Genomic DNA, 22,691 nt, shown 5'->3' with positions numbered 1-22,691 from the left:
TGCCTGTGATTCCCTGCAGTGCTAAAAAATGGTTGTAAACGTTGTGGGGAGAGTCTTGTCGATGTGCAACACAGACACTGTGGTGGCAAATACATTTGCGGCGAACTTCACAAATTTCAATTGAGTCACTTACTGGTGTGCACTGTTCAGTGCTGTTGGTGGATCGTGTGCCAGTTAATGCTGCTTATGGACTGGACTATCCCTAAGGCACAGAGTTGTGAAATGAGGGTGCGTTGGGAAGACAGGTCATCTGGGTCTGGCATGACCACTGGAGGTGTGCGATTCAAGCTGAGCAGATGAGAAATGATGACGTCGGACATAGCTGTAATGGCCGTGGTCCCAGTGACAGATGGGTCACGTGGGCTTATGTTTTCTTTCAAAGAGCAACAGGGCAATGACAATGGAGAACTCACGTCGGCGACCAGTTTAACAGCTTCTGGAGCAGGCGCATGAGCATCACGTGAGATTTATTTCTCAGAACTATGCCTAAACACGCAGCTCGGCAAAATGAAAACAAAGTGTGCAGGCGAGGGCAGAAGTGTATCGGAGATGGCAAATGTTGAACTTTTTGCCCATGTGAGGAAACTAAGTGTTTTGAATAGAGATTTTCATTTGATGGCAACAAAGGATGAAGAGCGTCATGGCAAAATGTTGAAGCTGCCAGAGGATTCTCTTGCGGTTGCAGGGGCAGTGATGAGAACAAACCGGTACTGTGAGTCGGTGGAAGGTTCTTATCAGGACATGGATTGTTCTCTGCCGACCCCCACCCCCCCCCCCCCCCCCACCCTCCACCCCCCCCCCCCCCCCCCCCCCCCCGAGAAGACACAGCAGGAAACTGTGGGTAATCATACTGTGAAGAGAAATTTTGTTACAAGAACTGGAACCAGATTTACTGTTTTTTTTTTTATTTTATTTTTTTTTTTCCAGGAGTTGCAGTGTTATGACAGCGAATACTAGAAGTAGGTCATGGTTGGCCGAGTGAGTGTGAGCCTAGTGTTTGCCTGTCATGGCCTCAGTACGGTAGCAATGGTGACATTTATTGTTGTGCATAGTGGGTTCTGCTTAATGGTTTATTGGCAGCAAGGTTATGCTCCTATTAAAAGGAGGTTGAGAGTCCATTTATGCTTTTCCTATTATGTTCCCATTTCATTGTTTGCACCAAAATTCAAGAGTTGTTATGGGTGTGGGATGCCATAAGGGAATAAGGCAATAAGGTTTACACCACCAAAAAGCGACAAAACCAAAAAAGGCCCTTTTGCCAGCAGGTCCATGTTATGTTATTGGCTAAGAGGTCTGCTTGCGTTGTTTCATTCTTCACAGAAATGGAATTAAGGTTGGATCTCTCCTTTTGGAATCCATAGATTATTTAAATTAAAATTGGGTATTTTAAAACCATCTTGATATAAATTCTCAACCAAATTGGTTGCTAACTAGTCAATGTTATTAAAGCTGAGAATCGTATTTCATAGGACACCAAATACAAAAAACAATCGTTACTATTCATAACTTTATGAATAAATATCTAGCAGTCAAGTTGCATATCCAGAGGGGTTTGTGTGAGCCAGGGGATTACAGAAATCCTTGTTTTGGTGATATGGCATTTTGCTACAAGAAAATATTGGTAACATAGATTTTGCATTTTAAAAGTATTAAGAGCAGGTTGGATCCGTTTCTTTTCACATGTGCAGAAATTATAATCAACCAATGAAGATTGGGGTGCATAGTCTACCGGAGTGTCTGACTGTTGGGCAAGCTATTGACCAATTACGATGTGCAGGATTACCATGACTTGTTGTGGGAATATTGGACATTTTAAAAAGCAGGAACACACAAGGAATTGGGACTCTGGAATTAAAAGCTGCAGGGTAGGTAAACGCCTGTTCCAAAGGCAATGTATTATCCAGAGACCAACTGAAGAGCAGTTATTCCATGAGGCATGCAATTCTAACTTCATGGATGCAAATCAGACGGGGGGCACTGCTGACCAGGAGATTTCCGATCTCAGAGTCCATGCTGATCCCAAAAAATAGTATTTCAAATTTGAGGGTATTAGAGTTCCCCAAAAGGAATTAAAGATGCTTCAAGAACCAGGGTGCTACCCATTTTGTAATGGGAAAAGAACAGTACATTCTACCCGCATTTAAAAAAAAAAGTGATGCCATTTCAATCCAACCCCAAAAAATATTTGAGTTGTGTGCGCATTGTGCTAACACTTCTGTGCAACCTACGTGCATCTCTGTAAATAACCTACCATTGTAACTGTCGTCTTGTGCTGGAGAAGCCTGAGGCTGTGCTCAAAACACCCATTTTACCCTGTGTCCAAAACGTGGGGAAGGGCGACCCAGACTACCGCATCTTGACATATTATTTGAGACCACTGCTTTCTTTTCTTGAACTATCCCACACCCCTTTTTTTGTATTAGTTGTGAGGTTTGGCAATAGGTTTCTTAGTATAGGCCTTCTTGATATTGACCTGACGCCACTAGGACTGCTTTTTCTTTCATTTGATGGTCGAAGCTAACTCCCATCGTAGATTTAGGTTTAGATAAGGCGTTTTTCCAACCCGTGTACAACTTTCATTGTTCAATAAACACCCTTGACCTGGGATCACTTGTCTGTCTTGTTGTCACCATGAGTTCCTCACAACAGGGAGCAAGAAGTGTGAGACGAGGCCCACAGCCAAGGACAAGAGATGGAAGACATTCCAATTCCCAGTTGACCAAGGGATCAGCTGCAGGGACGTGGAATAAATCCTCCTAATTAAGAGCTACAGAGCTCAAATTTGTGGTCTTGTGATACATGTGATAGCTGAAGCAGACAATGGACAAGATTTCCCAGGTATACAGACACAAACTGCAACAAGTCTGCAACGAGTGTTGCGCCGAGCAGGAGTATATTCTCATAAGGCAAAGGTGGTGCACACAAGTTGCAATACACACACATCCGTCTCATTAACTTAAAGGTAAGCGTGAGCTAAAAAAAATTTCGGGTCCCAGGCCTGGGGACGTCTGCTCTAGCCAATCCGTTTAGTACCCTATGGGTGGGTAGCAACGGGCAAAGAACCAATGGTAAATCCACAACACTGCAACAATGTTAGTGAATTGGGGATGGAACAGGCCAGCCACCTGACATGGAAGAGCCAGTAAAATAACATATATATATTCGCGGTAGGTTTTTTGGAGAGGCCCAAGTAAGGACGGAGCAGTGACCGGTTTCTAAGACAAAAGTGGCCGGCGAGCCATTTACTGGGTGACATGCTGGAATTTCTCTTGTATCGATCCCTGTTGGTTTTGGCTGTAATAAACCACAGTTTGAGCTTGCCGTTGACCAAGTCCTTTGTGTATTCTGGGGGAGGGTGTTTGGTCCTCCAAGTCTGTGAACTGCCAGTACGCCTCTGCTACCAACTTGTTGGGGAGAACTCCCAGGTATGCCAGAGTGGATGGTTGACTGCATCAGCCAGGCACCAGGTAGTCTCCTCTGACACAGAACTGGAGAGGCTGCAGGACCCTCACATATTTCGAGAAGACTGGGAAATGCGTGCCCTTGGAAAGGCTGCCCGAAATCAGTGAGGAGTACAGGCAGACTGGGACGGGGAAGTGAGTACCTTCTAGAGGAGTCGTCGGCCAAGCAGCGCCAGCAGAGTGTAAGTATTGATCCATTCTAACGGCAACTGTGGGTGTGTGGGAGGGTATTGAGTATTGGCTAGCATTGTCAAAATTAGTAGGGGCCGGAGCAGAGGTAGATGTCCTTTTTCTATGTTTAGTGCACATTTGGTTTTAGAGGTAAACGGTTCTGCTGAATACCCTAGACTATTGACTAGAGGACACGGATTACGGAAGATAATGTAAATTGTGGTTTTCCTGTGGGTTGGGTGTTTTAACTCTGGTCATGACCGTATCCCCGTAAGGGTTAGCAAGGGAGCTGGCCAAGATTGTGGAAGGTGAGTCGACTGATTCAGTCTCCTGGAATGAGACATTTTGCACGCTAGGTGGCGAAGGGGGTACAGTTCAATAACAAGAGAATATGTGAAGACTGGCTGTGGGGTTTTTGTGTGGTTTGGGAGTAAACGACATAACGGTGTACGCGCAGTATTTGATTTATTCTGTACCACCTTGGTCAATCGGTTGGTGATGTCACCCGTAGGGTTGCACATAGGACACGGAGAGCATGACTGTGTGGGGCTAGTATTGGAAAATTGGGATTGGCAGACGAGGTGAACAAGTGGTGCACGGAAGGCGCATGCGCAAGTTTGTGTGTGCGCCCCTGATGAGGCAGTGGTTGTGAAGGAGGGGAGGTGCACGGAGCACGCTGATAAGTTGTGGCGCCAGAGAGGCTCGTAGAAACTGAAAAGTATTGTCATTATGTTGTACCTTTTTCCCTGAACAGCGGATTGTGGAAGGTAAAGGCACGAAAGATGTAGCAAGGGAAGTGCGGGGGACACACGCTCCTTCAGCAATTGTGTAAGACACTCTCGCCCTATAGGGAGAACATTGTAAATATTGTATAGAATGGTCCAAAAGTACCCGGGGAAAGCTAACTAAACCCTGGCCATCATGCAGATGTTTCTCCAAAGACATGCAACAATCACTAATGACACACATACAGGGTACCTATAAGGGGAAGAAGTTAACATAACTCATGGTCATATTTGAATTGTGGTGCATGTTTCAGGAGGGCGAGGAGGACGCAGCGAGGAGTCGGTGGATGCTGAACCAACAGGATGTGAAGGAGCCAGGGGCTCATCCCTCCGAACCACCCCATGTCCCTCAGAGTGTTGCATCCAATTACACAGATGATGAGCAAGGGATGTACCCTTTACGGGAATTGAGAGCATCAGAGGGGTACTCCAATCCGACATGTAAGCCACCACCATATACAAAGGAGGAGGGGCTGAAAGGCGCAGGGCAGCCAGCTAGCGAGAGAGGGAGAGCGATGAAGCAGGTGAAGGAGGGGCTCGGGAGCCTAGCCACGAACGAGTGGATAGGACAGATACTCCTGAAGCTGGAAGGGAAAAATAGATTGAGAGGCACAAGGGACGACTAAGGCAATGGAAGGTTTGAAGGAGAGCAGCGAGGCATGAGACTGGGCAGAGATAATGGAGGAGGCAGATGAGATAGAGAAGGAACGGGAGGAGAAATTGAAACAAGAGAAGCTGGAGTGGGAGGATGGGGAAGAAAGGAGGAAAAGGAGCAAAGGGAGAGGATCGAGAGACTTTAAGGCGAGAAGAGAGCGCAGCGGGACAAGGGAACTGGAAGAGATTGAGAGGTGAAGGGAAGTAGCAGGGCGGGAAAAACTCAGGTTGGTTGAGAGGGAACAGACGAAGTTGCATTTGGATAGACTGGCAAGGGAACAAGCGTGCAGGGAGGACGATGAGCGAGCAATAAGGGTAGTAAAGACACAAGTAGCCATAGATTGGGGTGGGGGGAAAACTGCAGCTTCAAAGCTCGTGGGGCAGGAGCACTGCAGAAAGATGGAGCAGGCCTAAAGGGACTGGGGGTGAGTAAGTAGGTACGGCTTGAGGGACATTGACCTCAGCTTGAAACCTAACGCGACTTGACATCGAGGAGGCTGAGTTTCGCAGATGATTTTTGTGGTAATATGGACACAGGGTCTGGCAATGAAGACGGGAACATTGGGGACGAGAGGGGGGAGCAGTATCAACCCCAGTCAACGGGGAAAGACAAGCGGGTGTCATGGGAATTTAGGTTGTATACAGAAGGAGGGGGCAGCTGCAAAAAGCCGGCACGACTGCCGAATGACTTGCACATCCTACATGACAGCACTACATATGTCGATAGACTTGGAGACCGCCTAGGAAGAAGGGGGAAACAGCCCTAGCTTGTTCAAGGGGAAGGTTAACCAGGCGATATGACGATTGTATCCAAGTACCCATACTAGAACTGGTAGATGTATGCACAGGCATTGAAAGCGAGGGAGGGGACAGGTAGGTTAGACTGACCAGAAACACACCTGGGGAGGAGGGGTTCACACAGATGCCCTTATTGGAGAGAGAAGTACGAACTTGGTTTATACCATGGAAGCAGGCAGACCAGGAGAATGTGTAGTGTAGACTGCCATCGTTCAGTGCAGGGGCTGGGAAGTGGTTTTATGAAATGGAGAAAATGACTGCGGGAAAACGTTAGCTGTGGGGGACGTAAAGGTACTGCTAGTGTCGATCTTGGGGGGACGGAGGGGACGTGGCTGATTGACGTATGGAAGAGGGCGGTATTCCTGGGGGGTGACGACACAAAACACGGCACACATGGTTCGCTGTTTGCAAACTGCAGGACTGCCGTATTGCAAGCATTAAGGACACAATACCCAGACACATCAGACATTGGGGTGATTATGTCCCAGAAAATGAGGAAAGTCAAAGACCCTGTGCAGTACAGCTTTGGCACCTTGAAACTCGGTACAAAACAGTAGCAATATTCTATCGCATACTAGTACAGGGGCTGCCAGAGCCCGTCCAGAAAAATCTAAGGAAGTTGGTAGGGATAGAAGCAATAGGATGGCCAAAAATATAAATCGCGATAGTTCACCATTGTAGGCTATGGCAGGAGAAGATTAAGGAAAAGACGTAGGACAGGAAGATGGACTAAGCGAAATTGATGCAAAAAAATCTAAGTACGCGATGGAAGGGGTGGTATTAACCAGCCCCACCCCACCGGGACAGCAGCAGCAACCACAAAGGCCACAGCAGTTCGCACTGCCCATGGGGGTGGGAGGGTGGTCATGGGGCGTGGTGGTGCACAGCAAGGGTTCAGAGGAAGAGGGGGGCCAACAGAGGGCACGGATTCAGACCACAGATGCATCACAACCAAGGGGGTTTTCCAGGAGGGTTTTGGGGACATGGGCAGCAGATGCAGCAGGGCACAGGGGATTTTTCAGGGGTTTCCAAGGGCAAGGGAGGGAGCCACCACAGTGTTGAACGTGTTGGCAATTTGGACATATTTCAAGAGTGTAGGAACAGGGGGATGCAACTGAACTGCAGCCATATCAAGGGGATCAGCATAACTACTACACACGACTAACGGCAAGGACAGATGCAGAGCACTCATCAGCAGATGCCACAATCACAGGTTCAAGCACCACAAACACAAAATAACACAGATGCAAGCACCAGTACTACAATATTTATAAGCACCACAGGACCGGGGGAACACACAGCAATTGGCACAGATGCAGAACAATGGCGCAGCATTACGCGTGGATTCCATGACCGGTTCATGTTGGGCAACTGGGACGAGTTACCATGGTGGGGAACATTCCCTTTACAGGGAATGGGGATGTCCTTATACCCTTAATAGGACAGCCCACAGACGAACTTGATGTGTCCCATCCTGTCGATCACACCCAACCCTGCGAGGAATCTTGCATAGGGGTTGCGATGGGTGTCCAAACCTTTTCCTTTCTTGTTGACACAGGGGCGACTAGGGAATGAGCGTTTACATTGTCAGGTGATGCCATGAACACTTGGGATTCTCTGGGGCTCAAAGTGCTTCCTTTTACAGACATTTCACTTTCTATAGATCATAATCTATCACTGCCTTTACTGTACTCTAGATAGACACCTGTAAACCTACTGGGACGAGACATTATGAGCAGACTAAACCGGCCCATTTTTCACTCTACACCAGGAATACACATGCTCTATGTAAGACCGATTGTTCAAGCTTACTGTGGGTGCACTGTACAGAGGAGGGTGGGGGCAGGTGGACGTGGCAATGTGCTAGTACGGGAATGACATCGCTATTGCATGGCTTCCAGGCATTGCAGGGAAGGTGTGGCGGGTTCCAAACAAATACCAATTCAGACCTGAGCTACCATTGGATGAGGAAGAACCATAGTGCCAAGTGCCAATGGAAATGGAGGCAGTGGTTGCAAGAGAGGATTGAATAACGGTACATGGGATGGATGACACAAGACGGGCATGGAGAGCAGTGATCGCAGTGGCAGAAGGGTGCAGGTTGACCACCGTGACGGGTGAAGAGCTATTCAGGGAAGAGAGACTAGAAATAGTGTTTCGAAATGAGTGCGACTTACTGGTTAAGGATACACTACAGGGAGGTACCACAGAGGATGGCGATGCCGCTGGAAGCACCACCCCCATTCTTTGAGGACCTGACCAAAGTACCCAGCACTTTATGGGCCTCAAGTCCCTATGATGTGTGACACATAAAGAGCATAGGGGGACTGAAGACAAAGCTGAAACCAGGAGCAGTTTTGCCAAGAGTAAAACAGTACCCACTAACTAAGGAGGGAGATGAGGGGCTTTATGAGACAATCGCAGGACTGATTGGGAGAAGCATTCTTGTAACATCCGAGTCCCCATGCAACACTTTGGTGTACCCAATTAGGAAGGCAAGGGGGGGGGGGGAATGGTGTTTGGATTTAAGGCCTCTTAACCACGTTGTAGAAGCAGAATATCCTTTAGTTGCAAACCCCACTACAATTTTGTTCAGCATTCCTTCTGAGGCTGCCTGCTTTACGGTCATTGACTTGAAGAATGCATTCTGCTTTACCACTACACCCAGATTCATAAGAATTGACCAGCTTTAGGTATAGAAAACAAGTGGAAACATACAAGACTTCCTCTGTGGTACTGCTAGTCACCATATATCATGAACAGCATGATACAGATGGACTTGAGCAATATACCGATGGAAAGCGCAGTTTTGCAATATGTAGACATTTTGATTTTCAGTGAGACAGAAGATCAGTGTAGGCAGGACTCTGTACACATGCTGACTGTGTTAGCTGATGAGAAACACAAGGTGGACAACGACAAGCTACAGTATTGTCAGAAGGAGGTGCTATACGTTGGACAGGCGATATCCCAAAATGGCTGACAGATCTCCCCCCCCCCCATAGAGAGCAGGGAATATGCAAAACCCCCAAGTCCACGACCGTGCGAGAGATGCAACCGTTCTTGGGGTTATGCAACTACTGCAGAGCATGGTTCTTTGACTACAGCACATACACAAAGCCCCTACTGGGTGCTCTGAAGGAGGCGCAGAAAGGGAACAAAACACTAACATGGACTACAGAAATGACTGAGGCATTTGACATGCTGAAAGACGAAATATGCACAGCACCAGTGCTACGGATCCCAGACTACACAAGAATCTTTCTCTGTTCTCACACACTGTAGTGATGAAGGCAGTACTGACACAATAGACAAGCGTGGGACACAAGCCAATAGCCTACTACAGTGGGAAACGCGACCCAGTAGTGAGAGGACACAATCGGTGTGAACAAGCTTTGGCAGCTGCCGCGTTTGCAGTGGAGAAGTCGACAGCAGTTACCATGGGGTGGACAATCACTCTTTTCGTGGAACACACACCCTCTTTGCGATACTGCAGAAGCCAAAGAGCACACTGACGACACAAAAAGCATCAGGGTATGAGGTGATACTGTAATGTAGCACTGAAGATGGGTGCAGTGTCAACCCAGAAATATTCCTAGCAGATGTCCTACAGATAGACTACACACATGACTGCACAGCAAACCTAGAGATATTCAGTGACACTTGCAAGGTAGAGGAGGATGCACTTGAGGGGGGAGATGTGCTCTACATTGACGGATCTTCGACAATTGACCAGACAGATGGGGTCAGGCATACGGGAGCTGAAGTAGTAAGACTGAAAGAAGATGCTACAAGTGAGGTAGTAGCCAGTCTGCGACTATCATCCCATTACTCAGCACAAGCAGCAGACCTAGTGGCCCTAATACTAGCACTGAAACATAACCGAGAAAAGGTGCTGACTGTGTACTCTGACTCCACCTATGTGACGTACACAATACACTCTGGACTGTCACAATGGCTCAGGAGAGGATTCAGTAGGGCGGACGGGACTCAATTCAGCATGCACTTCTATTGGGCAGACTGATAAAGTAATTAACGTATCCAGCACAGATGGCAAAGTGCCACGCGCACACTAAAGGGGAAGATACCATGTCAAGAGGAAATGAAGCAGCAGACTTTTTATTTTGGGGAGCTTTGGGAACACCACATACTCGAGTGCACAAGGAACATGGTGCTAAAGGAAGGGTACAATGTATTGCCAGAAGCACAGATTGTGGCATTGCAGGGAGCTACACCCAGGGAAAAGCAGTAGTTGTGGACCAAAAGGGAATGCACCTGACGGATGCCCTGTGGCGGCAGAATAACACAGGGAAAGTGGTTATGTCACTAGCATTACTGAACACTGCACTAGCACAATTGCACTATCCGAGACACGTGGGGAAAGAGGTCATTGCTACCCACATTTGAGAAACATAGTTCTGTCTTAATTTGGTGGATCACGTGGCTGAATTTGTTAGTAACTGCTTACAGCTTGGATGGAACGGACTCATGGCATACAGACTGCAGGGGTAAAAATTGCTCACACCTATGTAGCTCCTGCTTCTACCGTAGGAAAGCCTGATTAACCTGAAATCAACCGACGCCAGGAGCTACTTTTGGCTCCCTAGTCCAACTGGTACCTTAAAAACATGCATATGTGATATTAACATTTAGTGTTCCAGAATGTTAAGATGAATTGGGACATGTTTAAACATAGGCGGTGGTTGATGTGCATCTCATGTGGTAGTGTAGTGCGCTGTGTACTCCTGGTTCCCCTGCTTATTTGTTGATGTCCTGGGTTTAGCTCCTGCTCATCGACACTTCATTTCAAACCCTGCTCATATTAAAAATAAACTCACTGTTGCTAGGATATCTATTCAGATGGCCAGTCAAAACAATCTGCTGTATGTTGTGAATTAATAGCATATTAGTTGATAGTAATAGTTGGACTGGGGAGACAAAAGTAGCTCCGGGTGTCTGTTGATTTCAAGTTAACCAGGCTCTCCTACGCACCTACATAGGTTTTAGCAATTTTTAACCCTGGGGTCTGCATGCCACGGGTCCGTACCATCCAAGATGTCTAGTTTTAGTTATTAGGATTTCATTTTTAAATTGTATACTCTGCTTGAAATAAACGAGGCAAAAATGTATGAAAATCCGGTGTCGGAAACAAATGGAAATACGCTAAGCGATATGGAATTTTTACATTTGAGGCATTACAAATCGGCAGATGGAATATATTCAGAAAAAAATGTTTGTATTGACATTTGTTTGTAAACGTATTGTAAAAAAAAGCAATTGCTTGATGGGGGTGGGGAGGGAAACTAACAAATATTACATAGAAAACACTTGGGATTGTTGGACATGTGGGTTGTAAAGGAATTTAAAACAAATTGTAAGTCAGATTATTCTGTAAAATAAACGGACCTGATACTCATTGTTGGCTGTATGTGAACGAACAGTGCCAAGAAGTTCATGCATAAGGGCCATCACCATTTGCAGATTCGAGCATGTAAGACACTGCCTTGAAGTCACCTTGCTGTGTTATGCATAGTGGTGGAGGGTCACCTTCAGATAGATGAGCCCTGCAGGTTGTTTACTTTTTTCTTAACCTGCATTTCTTTGAATGGTTGCTCCATTTGACTATGGCAGAGACATCCAAGTGGAAGGGTCTTCCGTTCTACGATGTTCTTGATCGTGAGTATCGTCTCGGTATGAGCGATCTCCATGGCTTTGTCTTGATTCCTTTTCTTTGTCTTTTAATTCGGGGTCCTATCTGAAACCCCAAGTACTGGGCATGCTTGTTTGTTGGACCCAATCACAAAATAAAACTGATTTGAAAAAAAAACAATTGTTATTTTTCGGTTATTTATTGAGCACAAGACAAACTTCGAGAAGCAATGAAGCAGTTTAGAATCGTAGGGCAAGAACACAGTGAGGGAAATATGGCAACAAGAGAGCAGGGCGATAACAGGAGTCGTCCACGGGAAATGTAGAATATGCTTAAAGAAAATCATGCGTTTTAAGAAAAGGATGGGAGACAAATATCTAAAAAAAAAAATGGCAACGATGAACTTTGAATTTGGCAATCGGTTCGTGGTGCAAATAGACACCATAGGGAGACATTTAAATAGCTAATTCAAAAGGTTTAATTACTTCATATTTTGCCCATGGAGAATGCTTTGCGGCAGCAGAAAGCATGCATAAAATTCCTTGTTCCAGTGTAGATGTTGGGGTGTTTAGGGTTTGTTGATATTTATTGAAGGCTAAAGTCTTGCCCATTCTTTTTTTTTTTTCCTTTTTTTTACTACTGGACAGGCATTTAATTTTAAATCAACCATACGACAATTCCAACGCAAACACTTGCGACATAGATTTAATTAACGTGCACCTTGAATCAAACACAATCCCAAGGGAAGTATATTGTTGAATCATAGGCACAAGATAAATTTGCTGTTTGACGGTAAGGAGCCAGCTCCTCTACCACCACTGCATAGGTATTTCCCAACAAAGCCGCCTGTGGGGCAGGAAGCACCACATCTAATGATACTATCCGCATAGGTCCTGCACTTAAGGCGTTTTAATTCACAGTGGCCTCAGATGGGATGGTTCTTGGCAACCTGTCTCACCTTGAGTGCAGTATTTCAGCACCCGTCCTGATAGCCCTCTGTACATATAAATCTCTCTCTCTGCTGTGGTCTACCCGATTAGATGCCTTTGCCAATCTTTAAACACTGGAGCCATCGCGCTCTCCCGCTGCATTGCTTTCCAGCATTTCAGAAAAATTGCAATACAATAAAACTGCCTGGTTGCCCATTTGCCCTAGTAGGCATACCAGCGGATCATCGTCCAAGCAGTAATTTTTGCGAGCTGTCTCAGTTGCCATGCAGATGGCATTGGACAGCACTCCCATACCATATGCTTTCGCTACTTTGCATATCTAGCGCAAGCAGCAGGGTATCCTGGGGCAAGTGTATGTATACGTTCTGGTGTCTGTCGTTTATATAAGCTTCAGTCTAGGGTTTATCGATAGTTCTTGAACACGCTGACACACCTTTTTCCATTTTGTGTCATCCAGATCTACACCATTATCCCTTTCTCAGTGCTCACTTTCATCTGGCCCAGGGCCTGACCAGCCATCGGTGCCTTATGTAGTGTGGTGATTCTCCACCCCCCTTTTGCGAGACATGCAATTTCTACCACCGTTGTGTGTTCAGTGGGTATTTCGGGGATGTACGTCTATGTTTCTCTGATGGCTGCCATTGTTGCAGCATATGGCAGAAACTGAAGTGCCTCTTGGAATGGCAGGGCCAATCCTCCCTCATATAATTCTCCAGCATGGGGTCTGGCATGGATTTACATGCTCATGAATGTTCCCCGTCGTCGGGCTGGGAATCCTCGGTAAAGAAAAAATCTGTATCAGTTTCGTTTCTGATCTCTTTCTTAGTAGTAACCAATCACTGATCTCTGGGTCATACTGCCCCCAGCCAATGACTGCCCTCTCCCTAAGCCCCACCTCTGGCAGCCATCCTCAGATTTTTACCACACGCTCAAGTGTTGGCAGTCCTCGTGCTTTAGCTCTCGAGTTTTTTTGCTGCGTTTTCACATTTTTTCAGGAGATTTTCTAATTTTTTCGGTTTAATTGAGCCTCAAGCTCCACCGTTTCTACTTCCGACAACGGGGACCCGTTTCGGAATTCTTCTACGCCCCTCAAGGGTGAAGTTTTCGTCGAGTTTACACTTCTTGGAGGATTCCGGAAGATCTGCGGACTACCTCAATGGACATGACCCAGGACAAGGGAAGCTCGATGCCCGGATCCAAGCTGTTCAGGTGCTGCCCTGGATGCGGACTGCAAAACGTTTTCAAGGAGGACGAGCATTCACAATGTCTCTACTGCCTTCATGAGGACAAGACGTACGTGGAGAAGGACTGTGCGTTCTGCAAGAACCTTTCGGAATGGACCAAACAAGATCGTCGATCCCGCCTGGCTGGAGAAGGGCACAGCAGGTGAGAAGGCGAAGAAAAAGTCTGAGCGGGCTTCTAAGTCCTGTGAGGGTGCCCCGGTGACGTGGGCCCAACAGAAGGCCAAGCACCGTGAGTCTGCGGGCACCGGGTGCGCCGAAAGGTCGGGCTCTTCGGCTGCCAGGCAGGGCGCTACTTCCCCGGCACGTACGACCACGAGCCAGCGCTCTGGTTCGAAGAAGAGGAAGTCCGAGAACCCGGGTAAGCCGTTGGAGCGGACCCGGTCGATCTCGAAGGGAGAGCGAGGCGCTGAGCCTCCCCCCAAGGCGAAGGCCCAGGACGCACCTAAGGTGGTGAGGGCTTTGATCCAGCCGGCAAAGGCCACTATCAAAGTGGTCGCTGCGACCCTGGCGAAGCCGGCTGAGACTACGCCAGTGGAAACGGCCTCCGGGCCCAGAGTATCCCTGTCACCGCGGAAGGGAATCCTCTTTTCAGCCCATCGTTAAGACCCCCGTGAAGCCCCCGGCTGAAAAAAAGGTGGGGGGGCCGGTGACCTGGCCATTACAGACTCGGAATCAGCCTCTGAGGAGTAGGTGGAAACCGAGAAGGGGCTCAATGAGAGGTCCATAGGCCTCAATGAGAGGTTCATAGGCCTCAACGAGAGGTTCGATCCCAGGGGGCGGTCCCTGCTGACGTGATCGAAGATGGCGACAATGACGACAAAGAGGGCCCAGTGGAGCGGCAATACCCTCCGGCGCAGCCGTTACCCGAGCCTCAGGATAGCTCGGCAGCCATTTTGTTGGCAATCCAATCCTTATGTACCGAGATAAGGACGAGATTGTCACGGACCCCGACGGAAGACCCAGAACCAGGCCCGTCGGGAAGCCCTCCGAACACGCGGAGGAGTCCACCCCGCTCCTCCCTTCGTGCCTGCGAGACCTGTGGACCCCGCATCCTCCTCGCTGGACCCTAGAGAGGTTACGGTGACGATACAGCGATGGGGACGGACGATGACGGCGGCGATGACACAGCGGACATCCCGTCATCACACCCCCCCCCCACGGGCTTCTCCAGCCGACGAAATTGGCTCTTTCCACGCCATGATAACCAGGGCATCTGAGCTCTTCGAGCTCCGCCCAGAAAAAAAAAAAGGAAGGGTTTCAGTACCAACGACGAGAGGCCAAGAGGAAGACAGTCCTCATGGTGCCTTTGCTCGACATCTGGGACGAGGGGCTTGCTGTCCTCAAGAACCCTTCCACGACACCTGCCAAGAGGGACAGGTACGAGAAGAAGTACAGAGTCCCCGATGCCGCCCCCTTGTGCCTCAGGGCCCAGCCCACGCCGGACTCTGTTGTCTCGGCAGCGGCTGAGAAGGCGGCAGCGGGTGTGGCTGCTTCAACTTCCACTTCCCCCGCTGGACAGCGAGGGCAAGAAGTTGGACTCCATGGGACGACGAGTCGTCACGTCGGCGACGACGATTAAGGCATTGGCCGCCTTAAGTGATCGTGGCCCGCTACGATGGGGAGCTCTGGTTCAAGATAGCTCCCCTTCCAGACTTCCTACCTGACGAGAAGAGGGCGGAGGCCCTAGAAATTCTGCAGGAAGGTGAGGTGGCGTTGGATCACGCCATAACGGTGGCAACGGACATTGCCGAGACCGGATTTCGCCAACTGGGCAACGGAGTTTGCCTCCGACGACGAGGATGGCTCAAGGCGACAGACTTTCGCCAGGATGTCCAGAGCAGAGTGTTGGACATGCCTTTCGAAGGAAACAACCTTTTTGATAAGGCGGTGGACGAGTCTCTACAGGCCATCAAGACCGACTCGGAACGGCCCGGGCCCTAAGGGTGCTTCAACAGCAGCTGCCCTTTTGGAGCTCCGGAGGCAGACAGGGTGCCTCCAAAGGATCCAGCGGTGGCTCCTCCACTTACCGCCAGGCGGCCCGCTCCTCTTCCCAGGAGGCGTACAGAGGTCGCGGCAAGCAAGGGGAATCCCGCCGTCGTCGCCAGGGAGGCCAAGGCAGCAAGGCCGCCTCCAAGCAAGACAGACCCGGCCGTGTTGTCTGGCCCCCACCAAAGCACCCCGGTGGGAGGCCGGCTGACGAAGTTCGTCAGCGTGTGGGAGTCCATCTCCACCGACCGTTGGGTGCTGGACACCCTAGCCAACGGGCACTCGCTGGAATTCCAAAAGAAGTGCCCTTGCATTCCTCCCGTGGCCAGGAAGGAGAATCCCGTCCCTCAACTGCTGTTGGAGGTAAGGGCGATGCTCAAGAAAGGTGCCATCGAGCTCGTCCCCAGGAGGCTCCGGAGTGTACTCAAGGTACTTCCTCGTCAGAAAGAAGACCGGCGGTTGGCGCCCCATCCTGGACCTGCGTCGGTTAAACAAATACATCAAGGCGCAGAAATTCAGGATGGTCACCCTCCATCACGTGCTGGGACAGCTGGAGGAAGGCGACTTCTTATCGTCGTTGGACCTGGAGGATGCTTACTTCCCCATCCCCATTCTAAAACGGCACAGGAAGTTCCTCAGGTTCATGGTTCAGGGACGCCACTACCAATTCAGTGCCCTGCCGTTCGGATTAAGGTCGGCACCCAGGGTTTTCACCAAGTGCCTGGCACCAGTGGCTGCGCCTGCATGGGATCCACATCTACCCCTACCTAGACGACTGGTTAATCCGGGCAAGGACAAGGGAACTCGCCGTTGAACACACGGCGAGGACCATCCGGTTGCTCACGGAGCTGGGGTGCGCCATCAACTACCCCAAATCCCACCTGGTTCCATCGCAAGTAGCACTGTTTCTGGGAGCGAAGCTCTATACAGTGGGGCAATTGGCCTCCTCTTCAGAGGAGAGGACCAAGACCATCCTGGGCAAGGTGTGGCGCCTGTTAGCCACAGACATGGCCAGGGTGAGGTCCATCAAGTCCCTTCTCGGGATGTCCTCGTGCATCTATCTTGTACCCCTTTGCAGACTTCGGATGTGTCTGCTACAGGAGTTTCTCGATGCCCGCTGGTTTCAGGCGAGGGGCTGCTTCGAGGACAGGATCCCTCTCGACAAGGAGTTCCGTCAGGCGATCCTATGGTGGGGCACCCGTGCTCATCTCACTACAGGCACGGACTTTCAAACCCCGGCGTTTCAGGAGATGGTGATGACGGACGCCTCTCTGGAGGGTTGGGGGGGGGGGGCCCACACCGGAGATCTCCACGCAAGAGGCCTTTGGCTCCCGGAGGAGAGGTCTCTTCACATCAACATTCTGGAGCTCCGAGTAGTGTTCTGGGCTCTGAAGTCGTTCCTTCCGTCCCTCTAGGACAAGGTGGTGAGGATCTTCACCGACAACACCACCACAATGTTCTCCATACGGAAGCAAGGGGGCACCAGATCCCCAGCCCTAACCAAGGAGGGCCAGGATCTGTGGCACTGGGCCGTTGCCCAGGGGATGTTTCTGGTTCCCTTTCACTTGGCAGGAATAAAAAAAACACCATCGCCGACTCACTCAGCAGGGAGCTGCGCTCGTGCCACGAGTGGGAACTACGCCAGGATCAAGTGGATCGGCTCTTCCAACGAAGGGGCAAACCCCAGATCGACCTGTTCGCGACGGTAACGAACTCCAAGTGCCAGAGGTTCGCCAGCAGGTTCCCACAGCCGAGGAGCATGGGCGATGTTTCTCGTTCCCTTGGGACGGCCTGTTTCTATACGCGTTCCCTCCGTTGCCGTTGCTGCTCCGCCTCATCAACCAGCTCAAGAAGTCCAGGTGCAGGATGATCCTGGTCGCACCGGCGTGGCCGAGGCAGATCTGGTTCCCGTACCTTCTGGACTTGTCCACGTCCCCACCAGTCAAGCTGCCGGCGGACGCGGGTCTTCTCCAGAGAAGGAGGCGCCATTCTCCATCACGACCCACATTCGCTGAACTTGCAGGCCTGGCTTCTGCAGCACTAGAGTTTGGAGGGTACGATATACCGGCTGATTGCAGAGAGGGTCTTGCAAAGGCCAGGGCGTCCTCAACTCTCAGGTGTTACGGTCATAAATGGAAGAGGTTCTTTGTCTGGTGCCGTGCACAGAGGATTAACCCTCTGCGGATTACGGCCCCTCAAGTACTGCTGTACCTAATGTCACTGGCCAGAGCTGGACTGGCTCACGCCTCCATCAAAATACATCTGGCTGCCATCTCCCGATATACCAGAACTACGGGACGGGCGTCCTTGGGGTCTCATCGCCTGGTGAAGGAATTTATGAAGGGACTATTCCGATCGTTCCCGCCGGTGAAGGCTCCTGCCCCGGCGTGGGAGCTTAATGTGGTACTGACCAGGCTCGTGGGGGTCCCCATTCGAGCCTATGCATTCGGCGCCTTTGAAGTTCCTGTCATGGAAGACAGCGTTTCTTGTGGCCATCACCTCCTCACGACGAGTGGGAGAGGTCCAGGCCCTATCTTGCAAGCCTCCATACTTGACTTTTCATGACACGAGGGTGGTGCTGAGGACGCACCCCTCCTTCATGCCCAAGGTGCCGTCTGACTTCCACCTCAACGAGCCCTTGGTTTTACCAGTTTTCTTCCCGTCGCCTTCGACGCCGGCCGAGAGGACTTTGCACTTGCTGGATGTAGCTAGAGCGCTGAAGTTCTACGTGGACCGCACAAAGAGTTTTCGGAAGACGTCACAGCCGTTTGTGAACTTTGGGTCTGTGAATCAAGGGAAGGCTCTCTCGAAGACTTCCATTTCCAGATGGCTCTACGGCTGCATCATGCACTGTCACCGGTTGGCAAACCGACCGCTGCCCGGCCGTCCGACAGCCCATTCGACCAGAGCGATCGCTGCTATCACGGCGTTCCTGTCTGGTGTGCCCCTGCTGGACATCTGCAGGGCTGCTACACAGAGGTCGACGCACACCTTCACAAGATTCTACTGCGTCAATCGGGACTCCAGGGAGGAGTCCAGGGTCGGCCAAGCAGTACTGCGCAACCTGTTTGCCTAAGGTGAGCCTGGTGAGGAGGTAAGAATTGCTTAATGTTGAGTTGGTATGTAATGCTTAATGTTGAGCCTTTGCCACCTCCCGTGGTTGTGCATGTGTGTACTGCTATGTATTCTTTTATTCATGAGCATGTGAATCCATGCCAGACCCCATGCTGGAGAAGGAACAAGTTACTTACCTGTAACTGTTGTTCTCCAGCATGGGTCTGGCATGGATTCACATACGAACCGTGCTACCTGCCCCTCTGCGGCTCTTCACTTGGTCATACTGCCACTTGGCGTGCTACCAAATCTGAGGATGGCTGCTAGGGGCGGGGCTTGGGAAGAGGGCAGTCATTGGCTGGGGGCAGTATGGCCCAGAGATCAGTGATTGGTTACTACTAAGAAACACAGATCAGAAACGAAACTGATACTGATTTTTTCTTTACCGAGGATTCCCAGCCTGACGACGGAATATTCATGAGCATGTGAATCCATGCCAGACCCATGCTGGAGAACAACAGTTACAGGTAAGTAACTTGTTCCATCTCCCACGGTCCTACAACCTTTTTTGCCCCAGACCCTTTTCCTGATTCTACTTACTGTGCCTTTTAAATGTGCAATTGTCTCATATCGGAATCTCGTGCGCTACTACACATCTACTTTTTTTTTTTGCTGTGGATCTAGGCTGGCCCATATATTATGCAGCACTCTTATCGGAGCTGTTAACCCCTTTGCTTTCGCCACACCTACCCACAGCAGATTCAACAATTTCTGTTCCCCATTATGGCCTGTCATCCTGTTGGGGAGGTCTAACACACCCACCTTCCCCCAACTTACTACATGCTGTAATTGTGCAGCATAATAGTACAGCCGAGTCCAGAGCGCCCAGCCCTCCATTTTCTATGTTTTGTTTCAACTTAGTTGGTGCAATCCTTTGGTTCGTACTACCCCAAAGTAGTGTAGCGTCCACCTTCTTCAAAAATGCTGGTGGTATGCTGGTTGGTAAAACCTGCAAGCGATGCAGCAGTCTTGGTAGAATTACTATTTTTGCAGCAGCTCTTTTCCCTAGAAGTGATGACGGTATGTTAGCCCAAGTAGTTACAATCTGGTCCACCTGGGACAACATACTCTACCGGAGTCTTCGTGTACACCACTTTGAAATCTGCGTTCACCATTACCCCTAATTTGAAGGAGTCTGTGGATACCTTTTTAGTGGCAGATTGTCTAATTCCCGGGAAGGGGGTACAGCACTGATTTAGGCCAGTTAATCCTCAGGCCAGACATTTGTCCAAAACGCACAATTTCACATAGCATTAGTGGTATATTATTTCCCGGGTCTTTTGTGTACATTGTCTGCGTACAGTGAGACTGTTGCCACCAGTTGGTTGTCAAATTTTGTTCTAAGGCTGCATGCCAATGGTTCTATAATCCGAGCAAATAGCAACGGTGATGGCATCCCTGCCTTGTACCTCTGCCTATAGAAATCAGAAGTGGTCATTGGTCCTGATTTTTGGCTACTGAGTTGTTGTAAAGCAGTGAGATCCATCTACATATCCTTTGCCCAAACCCATATTCGAGCATTGCAGCGTGCATTAATCCCCAGTGAACTGTCAAATGCCTTTTCAGCATCTAGAGTGCATAGTCTCCAAGGAAGGCATTGACCCATCCATCACCAGAAATAATTTGTGCAGGCTAAGGGAGGTGGTCCTCCCTGCCTTGAATCCTGCCTGGTTTTCAGCAACCAGTTAAGGTGCCACCCTTGCAATTCACCCCGCCAGGATCGTACTAATCTTCACATCTGTGTTCATCAGTGACAAAGGTCTATAGGACCTACACTTAATTCAGATTTACCTGATTTCAGCAGTAATGTCATCACCGCCTCAGTCCAAGAAGTTGGCAATCGCCCAACTTCTAGGGCCTCCACGTACATATTGTACAGGTATGGAAATAGGATCTCACTAAAGGTATCTGGCAATCGTTCCAAGCCCTGAGCTTTGCCCATTGAAATATTCAAGATTGCCCATTTCACATCTTGCATGGTGACTGGGATATCCAGGCAGGTTCAGATAGTCATTTTGGCTCAACCGCGGAAGCATCACATCTGCTAGGTAGTCCGTAATGTCTCATCAGCTCCCCAAGTAGCATTATCTACAAATACCCTGCGAATTTATAATTGTTTGCAGGTCTTGTGTGATGGTTCCCCCAAATGTCTGAATGCGAATAATGGGCTTCGTATTGCAGGATTTCATATTCATCCATGTTAACTTTTCCCAGCCTACCCCCAAATTCATGCTGGGATTTGGTAAGTACACGGTATTCAAATTTTACTTCCTCCTGTGCTGTGTTCAACTTTGCCTGTGTTTGAGTTAGTAGAGCAGGGACTGCTGGGTCCGTGTGAGGTAGGGCATTTAGCTCCTGTATTTGTTTCTCTAATGTCGTTATTTCTTTAGCACGCTCCTCATTCTCCAGATCTTTGACATTTAACACCCCACGGGTCATTCCATTAAAGGCCTCCCAAAGCATCCCACTGGAGTCTACTGTGCCTCTGTTCATATGGAAAAATGCACGGATGATCTCTATCATGTGCCTGTATGCCCCTTCCTGCAAGGCTGATGTTTGCAGTCTCCATTGTGGTGGAAAACTAGGGCTGCCTACCCAGTCCATCAGAACCTTTAAAAGAGAATGATTGGATATTGATCTGTGGAAGACTGCCTGTCTTACCCTGTGCACAGATATTTTACTCCAAAATAAGATGTCAATACGTGAGCACGTATTATGCATCTGTGACCAATATGAGAATCGCACTCCATACAGGTGATGATTACGCCAGGTGTCTAGTTAGAACCTATCGCAGACTTGTAATGTTCTAGACCCTGTCCCTAAGCGACGGCCTGTGTTCCTGAAGCTATCCAAGTCTGTCCAGTATACAATAGTCACCCTCATATGATCCTGTTACCCATTTGGTACAGCAATATTGGAGACCTCAAGTAAAACCAACCGGGGTCCTTCATATTGGGCGCTTAGGTACTCAGGAAGAGCACCCTTGTATCATGTGTTTTTGTAATTCAAATTGGCACTATCTAAATTTCTAACCCTCTGGCTGCTGCAGAGATAGATGAAAAGTACAGTTGGCCCTTGCAATTTGACATATTCCGTGCCAGTAAGGTGCGTTTCCTCCTTCCTATCTCAATTTTGTGCTGCTTTAAAGATGAGATGACCCTGTGCCTGTTCACAACATTATTAATGCCTCAAGTTAATGTTGCAGATAATTTATACTGCACGCTATCACTACCCGAGTGGTCCTCTGGTGCTCTGGCAAATCTGAAAGGTAAGACTGTGGGATGGGTTAGTAGGTCAAAGCGGAAAGTGTTGGTGAGAGTTGCGATGTCCTGTTGACAGTATCAGTTTCGTTTGCACCGTTCGCGGAGCTTCGGTGCGATTTACATCTCGGCAGACTCCCATGTGCTTTTGTGTGGGGTTATGTGCGGTTTGTTTTGTGGTGTAGTAACGTGTGTGCAGAAGTGCTGTGCAGAGAGAAGAGGTTGCGCAAAAATTCAAAACAAAACACCTCTTCCCCACCTGTACTTCCAAACCCCAACCAGCGAAGCAACAATGGCCGTTAATAGCCCTAAATGCCGTCATCCTTGCCTTCCCTAACTGTTGAGGCCACTTGGATCCTAGGGGGGGGGGGGGCAGCCTCCTGCTCAAGTCGTGTGACACGTGATGGGGATGTGCCAGTGACACAGGGCTGCATTGGCAGCGCAGCCTCTGTCTCTAGAACAGCGTTCCACACGTTTACTTTATGCCTTGCGCATTGTGTCCCCTAATGTGGTAGGTTACAGGATGTTGAAGTTCGTTGGCAGAGCAGTGACTCAGTGCTGCTACATGGTCGCCATCTTGGTCACGCCCAGAGCCTTGCTCATTTCTATGGTGACGCG

The 22,691-nt window shown here is 49.3% G+C and overlaps 1 protein-coding gene across 1 annotated transcript in view; it reads left to right on the top strand.

Moving 5' to 3' along the window:
* Nucleotides 1–22,691, top strand: part of LSM5 (LSM5 homolog, U6 small nuclear RNA and mRNA degradation associated) — a 147,608-nt gene that overhangs the window by 63,394 nt on the left and 61,523 nt on the right. The window lies entirely within an intron of this gene.

Source organism: Ambystoma mexicanum, chromosome 5p, assembly GCF_040938575.1.
Source record: "Ambystoma mexicanum isolate Mex_15411 chromosome 5p, UKY_AmexF1_1, whole genome shotgun sequence".
NCBI lineage: Eukaryota > Metazoa > Chordata > Amphibia > Caudata > Ambystomatidae > Ambystoma > Ambystoma mexicanum.
The sequence above is the reverse complement of the archived record's forward strand: the minus strand, read 5'-3'. Positions and strand labels throughout refer to the sequence as shown.